Consider the following 8,449-nt stretch of genomic DNA (forward strand, 5'->3'; position numbering starts at 1 on the left):
CAGTAATGGAGACAGTTTTGATGTCACTTCTTTCTGGTAATAATTTTTTTTTGGACAGTCCATCAGTCTACACTGACAGTCTACATTTCCTTGACTACTACTTTCACAGTTTTTCCTCATGAATTACATCTGCTGCTAGGTACCTGTACTTAGGGGACGACATAGATTTCTTGGGGCTGTCGACATGTAAGACTGGGGACTCTAGCCCCTCTTTGCCAGATTCCCCTTTTTGGATCCTGCTACAATGACCTCTCAGAGGTCTTCTACCACCCTTATGGAGCAATCTCTATAGTAATTATGCCAAATATCAGTCTTGGCTCTCAGCATACTTAATCCTGGCATTTACAAGAGGAACTACAGGAGCATCACTAAAGCCAAAGACAATCAAAAGAAACATTTCCATCTTTAATTTTGTAACCAGCACTTCAGCAAGACAACTACAGAAATAAATCCAAAAGCAGGCAACGAGTGCTATCATCAGCTGACTGCTGTTCAGCATCAGGTGACAAACCACTCAAGGGACAGGCAGTGACAAAACCATTGATAGAGGTCCAATGAGACTACCAACTTTTCACAAATGTAAGTAATAATGAAGACATAACTATATGGACGTTCAAGACATAACAGCATTCTGGCTATTTAAAAATTCATTCTTTTAGTCTTCTATTTTTCTCCTTTGATGTTTTCCATTAATACAAACATTTTCAATATAAAGAGACTTTTTACATGTGCTTCACAAAAACATTTAGCCTCCCTCTGGATGAGATCAGTGTACTACCTCATGACTCCCACTTTAGAACCTGCACTTCAACACTGCACCAAATTCTCTGCTACTGCAAATAGCCTCAGAGAAGCCCTAACCACTTCCAGCAGCAGAAGTCTTGGCTCACTACCTTCAAAGTTGTTCTCCTCTTTATTTAAAGCATCACAATAGACAAGAAGTTGGCATATTTAACACACACAAACATTTTATGAAACATCTATCTGCAAGTAATGAAGCTAAAACAAGAATGAAAAAAATAGAAAGACTTTAATGAGACCCCTCAGAGAGAGTTCTCTGTTTAACATCAATGATGCAAACATTTGTGCAACTAAAAATGTATCTTCAGTCTAACTTTAAATACGACTCAAATGGAAATTTCATGCATTCTCTAACTCTTCATTTGTGACTGGATGCCAATTAGGAGCTTTGGAAACACACGTCAATCAAAAACCTGGACCATGAGAGATAACATGCAAATAAAAAAATACTAAAAAGTACTGTGACCAATAACTGTTTCCTCAAAATCTTTTTTTAATAGTTATTGCTTTGTTAAGCACAGCTGTCCAGCTGCCACAGTTCTCCAGCAGACATGCCATCCAGCATCTTTAATAGGCCTGATGGCCTATTATACTCTAGTCATTAGCAGTTAACTGGTTACCTCGTGGTTTCAGCACACAGCTTAGCACTTGACAAGGTGCAGCGTTACCTTTCACTGCACTTCTCAGGTACTAAACCAATTTGTATCAGGCAGGGGACCTGCTGAAATGGCAGAAGGTATCATGAACCCAGAGCCCCTGACCCCATGGCTTGATGGCAGTTCTCAAAATCTGTAGAGTTTTCCCCTGAGCTGATCCAAAATTAAGTCTTTCAAAATTTCTACAAGCCATAAAATTGAACATAAGTTAATATTTGAGACATCCCTCTTAGTGTGCATATTAATAAGTCAGATTTTCTTAAAGATAGCTAGGATCTCATGTGTAGATTCAACAGAGAGCCAAATACAGGATATATTTAGGGAGACATTTTTTACGTGCCGAAAACACACCAGCAATATCCTCAGCAAACTCAGAAATTAAATTCCAGCTGTCAGGGCAAAAATTGATCACAGCTTTTTGTTGTTGTTGAAAAAGTACTCAACTTCTTACCAATGGAACAAGCCCTCTAAATTGGTTTTCAACATTCTTAATCATAAGCTGCCCTGACAGAAGTACTATGAGCCTTCATGTTCAATGGCATTATGTAATTTGGCAATATGTTGGCTGTTACGTCTAGAGACAAACACCTAGGATCCAGACAATCCTATATTTAATTTTTAGGCCACTCTCCTGTTCACAATACTTGTTAGCAACAGCTTTGAGCTGTTTACATGTATCTCACAGTTTCAATACCTTATCTATGAAAAATAAGGATATCACTACATAGTAATTCATTAAAGCTTTTGCAAGTACAAGCTGTAGCATCTTTCTAAGAAGTTTCCATTTGTTCCAAACTTCCACTCTGATTCCAAGTAGCATTATCACTGTGATGTTTTTACCTAGAATGTATAGTGTATTACACTTCTAGAAGTCAAGGGTTAGATATTGCTGGGAAAACTATGCACCATGAATTCCTGAAGCATACTGACAGCCACATCAAGACCAGTCTAAAAATAAGTCAATTTGCTCTGGTCCAGAAAGCAAAATACCAACACCAGCTCCATGAAACAATCTTCCTTCCAGTGTTACCAAACAAGCCAGAATTACTATCTGTCTAAGAAGGAAATCCTGGAAGGAAGGACAAACCTCTTTGTTATAGTAGAAAGTTATGAACTTCAAGGCATATTGGAAAATAAAATGTCAGTGGTGCCTCTGAAATTAGATTTTTAGCCCATTTTAATTTCATCTTACAGTCCTCCCTCTTAGCATCTTGTGTCTCTAGGCTTTTTTTAAGAGACCAAGAAATTAACACATTTATACTAGTATTCTTCATTTACTCATGTAAGCTAGAGAAAAATCTCCAACTTTTTTCATCACTGCTTTTCATAACAGCATTGCCAGCCCTGCTAGCATTTCTTTGTAACAGTTTCCATTTTACTGGAAAGTATGGAAAACTGGTATCTTCTGACATGGTGCTCATGTACCCACCACCTTTGCCAAAACTGTCAACTCTGTTCTTCTACCAGCAGAGTAGAACACATCTGCAGGGCGATCAAGCAGTATGCTATTCTGGCTTTCACCTTTTGAAGCCTTTTCCTCCTCAGTGGAGTTTCATTGATCTAACATGGATAAGCCATTGTTTGTACACCAGAAACAAAACAAAACAAAAAAAAAAAAAACCAAAAAAACCAAAACAAAACAAAAGTCTAATCCTTGCTGATTTAGTACAAAGCAGCATCTGGGGATGTGGAGTATCTGCAATCCGGCAATCCTTTCCTGGTGGGTCAGACTAAGAAAAAGAAAAGTGGAATTTTATAGTATAATGGATACATCTGCACTGGAATCAATAGGGACACCCACAGAAAGTATACTTTGTATCATATGTTTTCAGACTAAGTTTTTCTGAAGACTACATTTATAACAAGATGTGGTTCCACTAGTGCTAGAAATATTCATTTATCAGTCCACAGTTTTCCACAAGCCTATATGCTAGAAAAATCACATATCTCAGGAAACAAGAGCATGTAATTCTGTCAGCTGGAACACATGGAAGTATGAAAGCATACTCTCAATTTTCCCTGTCTTTCTGCACAAGAAAGGGCTCCCCAACCAGCTGGCACAGACTCCCCTTTGCAGATATCTGTGTTTCCTTATGGGGTCCCAAAAGCAGGGAGAGGGCAGGAATGCCCTCCTGCTCCAGCAGGACAGGAAAAAGCTGTATTTCAGCAGGGAACACAGCATCTTCTCCACCAGAGCCAGTGGCTGTAGGGAAATCACTGTGCCTGAATGAGACTGGAAACCCAATGGGAAGGGTTTGGCTTCCTCAGAAAGCCTTGTGGGGTGAGAAGGAGGGAAGAGATGGATCTTTTTTCTTTCCTAGAGGCTTTGGAGGTAAGAAATAGAGTAGTTCAACTGAGATGCCAAAGAGCCTGAACTTAACACTTCAGGTGCATTTATTTCATTAGTATGTGGTTTCATATTTAGGGAGCAGAAGCTGTAAGATGTATATTGACATTTATTCCCAGGAAGGAGCCACACAGCCTCAGGATGTTTATGACCTGCAGACAGTTCTGGTGGAAAGTGGTGGTAGAGGCTCCTCACATTGTATACCCACAATGAGGAGGGTTCCCGCAGTGTCTCCCACACTCCAGCTGGAGCAGCCAAGGGCAGAAGTCACTCTTCTCATCTCCCCATGGTTATAGCATCTGTGTGATGCAACAAAGAAAAAAGGAGATACTTACCACTTCCAAAAGAGCCATTTGAACACAGCCTGAAGGATATCCTGAAGAGCATTTTGAAATATTCAACTTCGAGATAGTCACATCACTGCTACACGCATCACTCAGGACCTTCTTAACTGTGGGACCTTCGTGCAAAGCAGCACGATGTTCAATGACAACAGGGCATCCCAAAATCTCACAGCACATCCAGAACATTTCAACAAGCCAGATTGACCAGGGCTTCTTTTCTACTGCTCTCAAAGCATTAAGAAAAAACAAAGCCCATGCTTCCATAATATCAATTACATTGTTTTGTATTAACAGAATAAAATATGCCCCACTTAGTTTTTACGTTCTTTCAGCCTTACTTAACATGCACTAGCTGAGGAAAGAAGGCAGCATTACAGAACTGAGTGACTGCAGTTTTTACTCAAAGAACAAAACCACCTGAACTCAGATGTCTTTTCAAAGGAAGTGCTGATGTTTTCTTCAGCAGTCTTATTTTTTTTGTGCAAGGGAACTGAGGCAAATATAAGATGACAGTCAAGCATCAGAAAAGGTGCACAGAGTAGACTATTGCTTTCCTGGCATTTCATGTCAAGCTCCACGTTGTCCAGTGACTGACCCACTACAAGGCATTTGAAACCACAAAAAGATATTCCTATCTAAATAGCATCTCTCAGCTTATATCTCCTTGCCATCATTAGGTCTAAAACAAAGATCCATTTTTAAGTGTTTAGACTCTCTGAAGAAAAAAAAAGAAAAGAAAAGAAAAGAAAAAAGAATAGTGTTGAAAGAGTTAAAGAGTTTATTGTGCTTTTACACATTTTAAGAGATCATCTTTCAACAATGGCAGTAAAATCAGCATGTAGCTTTAATTTTCTATGGTTGAACCTTGAACGTGAATCATTATATTACAATGTACTTATTGATTTCAACAGGAAGAAGATTAAGCCCATAAAATCAGGTTAGGAACCTGAAACTGGACTGAGGAAAATAGATTTTTTCTGGTACTAAACCCCTCTTATGTTATGTAAAATATATTAGAATTTTAAATATGAGATTTGGCATTTTGGAAAATATTCTTAACATCTCAAAAACCAGCAGAGATGTGACAAGGTCAGTGAATTGAAAATCTGATTAGAAACCTATTACTACACACATTATACAGTAATATGTGGTTTTACCTCCTTGCACAGATGTACATAAAATGAAAGGTGTTTTAATGGATATTCAACAGGTATAAAGAGAAAACATCTGTGACCGCTGGGTGCTGTTTGTTGGTCACCAGTACCATATTACTACATTTCCACTGAGTGCATGTACATAATATACACACACAGACGACACACAGTGTATATACACTTCAAGTACAACCACAACATCAAATAAGTGAAGCCACTTTCAGTTACCTGTTTAATGGAAGTACCAGGCTGACATAGCCACAAGTGCTGACCTTTGCTCCTGCTCCTCCCACCCACCACCACTTAACTTAGTGGAAAGCAAGTAACACATTTCAGCTGCGCATCCATTAACCCTCATGCATTATTATTCTTTGCTAGAGCTGGTGGCAGCACCTCCCCAAATAATTCACCCAGAACTCTCCCTTGTAAAAGTCCTAATTTTGGAAGTTTACAGTTTTGATAAGCAAATTATTTGGACAGAATTTTTCTGTTATGGACATATTCCTCTCTAGGTTTGCTATGTGTACTATTGAAGATCTCAGCTGAAACAAGTTATTTGCTTGTCTCTGTAATTAAGATAAAAAGAGATAGATAGATAGATAGATACATATGGAGTTATTTGCCTGGAAGTTTCTAGCACTTACAGGCTTTGGAACAGAAACATGTCAAGGACCAGCCTGACGACAAGGATGGTCCCCTTCACCTGTAAAAATTCACCTAGTTTGCCCAAATATAGCTGTTTCCCCACCATACCCCAGTTCAGGCAATCCCAGCTCAGCCACACTCCAGCATCCTGTACCTCATACATGCCAGTTGTACCATGAAGAAAGCAAAACAAATGAGAGGAAGAGGAGGGAAAGAGGCAGGTTTGGAGCAGGCAGAAGCAGAGGAAGCTGGCAGCAACAAGGCAGGCTGCTCCAGTTACTGGGGTTTTTTTCATAACCACCTGAAAGCTGTGGCAATACAGACAACCCACAAAGGAAACTAAATAAAAAAAATTTAAAAGAAACATATATAAAAAGAGTATGTTATGTGATGCCCCAATATGCCACTCCACCTCATCTGTGCTTTTCTAACCTCTGCTGTCAGTGGCAGTCCAGCCACCCCGGGGATGTGGCACACAATTTAAGCAGACCCACTGCTTACAGCAAGAGAACTGGGGAGCAGCTTGAATGTTGGCACAGGCTGGCACACTGGCTCTCCCCAGGCACCTTTCATGCAAATTGCTTGGAAGAAATTTTGTCAAATTGCTTGGAAGAAATTCCACATCCAGAAAACATTTCTTAAAATGCTCTGGGTGAGGATTTTCTTACACAGAGAATAGCAGTATCTTATTTTAAAATGAGTATGCTGCAAACATCTTCAACTACTTTGAACTTCAAATTACCTGGTAAGAAAAACAGACTTGGTAAGCAATGAGCAAGTTGCATACTTCTGTGAGTAAGCACACAACTCATTGAAATTTCCAAGTTATTTCAAATACTTAAATCAGAATTAGCTGCACCAGAGAAAAAGGAAATTAATTCATTAAATTTTAGTAGGAGGCCAGGGATGCTGGTAACACATGGATGCAAATCACTCCTGTGGTACTATCTTATTTTTATTTGAAGCACTTTTGGGCAAATATAAAAGGCCGATAAAAATATTTTGCTCTGTGCAAGGTGGCTTGAACTAGAATATGAGAGCACTGGAAGTAAAAAGAAACCTTTCATCAAGCCAAAGGAAAAAAAAAAAAAAACAAAACAGAAAAACCAACTCAGCAAGGATGGGAAATGAAATCTCTCCACCCTCCCACTTTCCCAGCAGCCCCCAGCTATCTGCACAGTGGTGCTGTTTGCTACCATCAGGGCTTCAATCTGCCCTCAATGGGTCACAGGCTCTTCTTCACCACCACCATAATTTGTATCCAGCTAAGTGGCTCTCTACTAGCCCTCACACAGGGTAGAAAAAAATTCCACTCCAGTAGCGCTTCACTGACGCTACACATGAAGAGAAACAGATCTATGGGATATGTACTACCTTAGAAAAACCCCACACAATGGGGGATGGTGCAAGCCTAAAGAAAGCAATATTCCTGGAGTACTCCAAGTCACAAGATAAAAAGAAGATTTCTTGTTAAGCTGCAAATCTTCTCATAAAAGACCAGACAGCACTTGGTTGGCATAGATAGCATAAATTTGTTTAGGGTAAATTGCAATCTAAGGTAAATCTGGACAAATGCTTTAATTCTGCTTTTAACCATTCCATTGTTAATGGAGTTAACTGCATGGTCACTTGGGAATAAGCCCTTTGCACTGAATTCAAAGGTAAAAAAATTGCCTTATAGACATAAGCAAGCACTTCCACCAAGTAGCTTTCTAAGTCTTCCCAAAGTTAAATTAACAATGTAACCAACAAAACCACAATTTTCTTTGGATTTTGGCTCTCCGAGTGTAACATGACATGTTCCCAAAGGCCTAAGGCACTATGTCTAGGGAGCTGACACAGGGCAGTGCTGGAGGAACATCAGAGGCAAGAGCCATAAGCATGCCAGCACCTCTGCACTAGCTCCAACACGGCTAGACTGGAGCAGGGAAATGGGTGTGGATCAGGTGTGTTGATAATCAACTTAGGACATCCATTGTCAAAATGAAAACTTGGTGTAGAGTGTAGAATGCTCAAGCTCAAGACAGGTTACACCCAGGGCATCTCAACTTTGAGCACAACTAGCATGCACTACCTACCAGCAGCATGGCTTGAGTCAAGGTAAAAGGCAGCAATAATGGGGTTTGCCACCAATTATTCAGTCATGCATGAAGTGGAGCATCTGTAAAACATTGCTGTATTCTGGAAACATACTGCTCTTATTTGATATTGCTGTATAAGCATCAAACTATTTTGTTTTAAAAACCATGGTAAATTTATGAATGAAACTGTGGAAGAGGGATTTAATAAGAGATCCATAGCAAGTGTTCAGTGGTCTGGACGTTGCCTGCCACCAGGGTAGCATGAAATCATTTGATAATTAGACCATGGCCACACAGGATTAGCATACCATAAAAATATAGGGCTGCATTATTTTTATTTATATAACAGATGGATGTTTTAAAAGGTCGTGCATTTTTAATGAATGCAACGTCATGCCAGTGTTGACAGAAGATTTAAAAG

The sequence above is a fragment of the Chlamydotis macqueenii genome, chromosome 5 (assembly GCF_036417535.1).
Source record: "Chlamydotis macqueenii isolate bChlMac1 chromosome 5, bChlMac1.mat, whole genome shotgun sequence".
Taxonomy (NCBI): Eukaryota; Metazoa; Chordata; class Aves; order Otidiformes; family Otididae; genus Chlamydotis; species Chlamydotis macqueenii.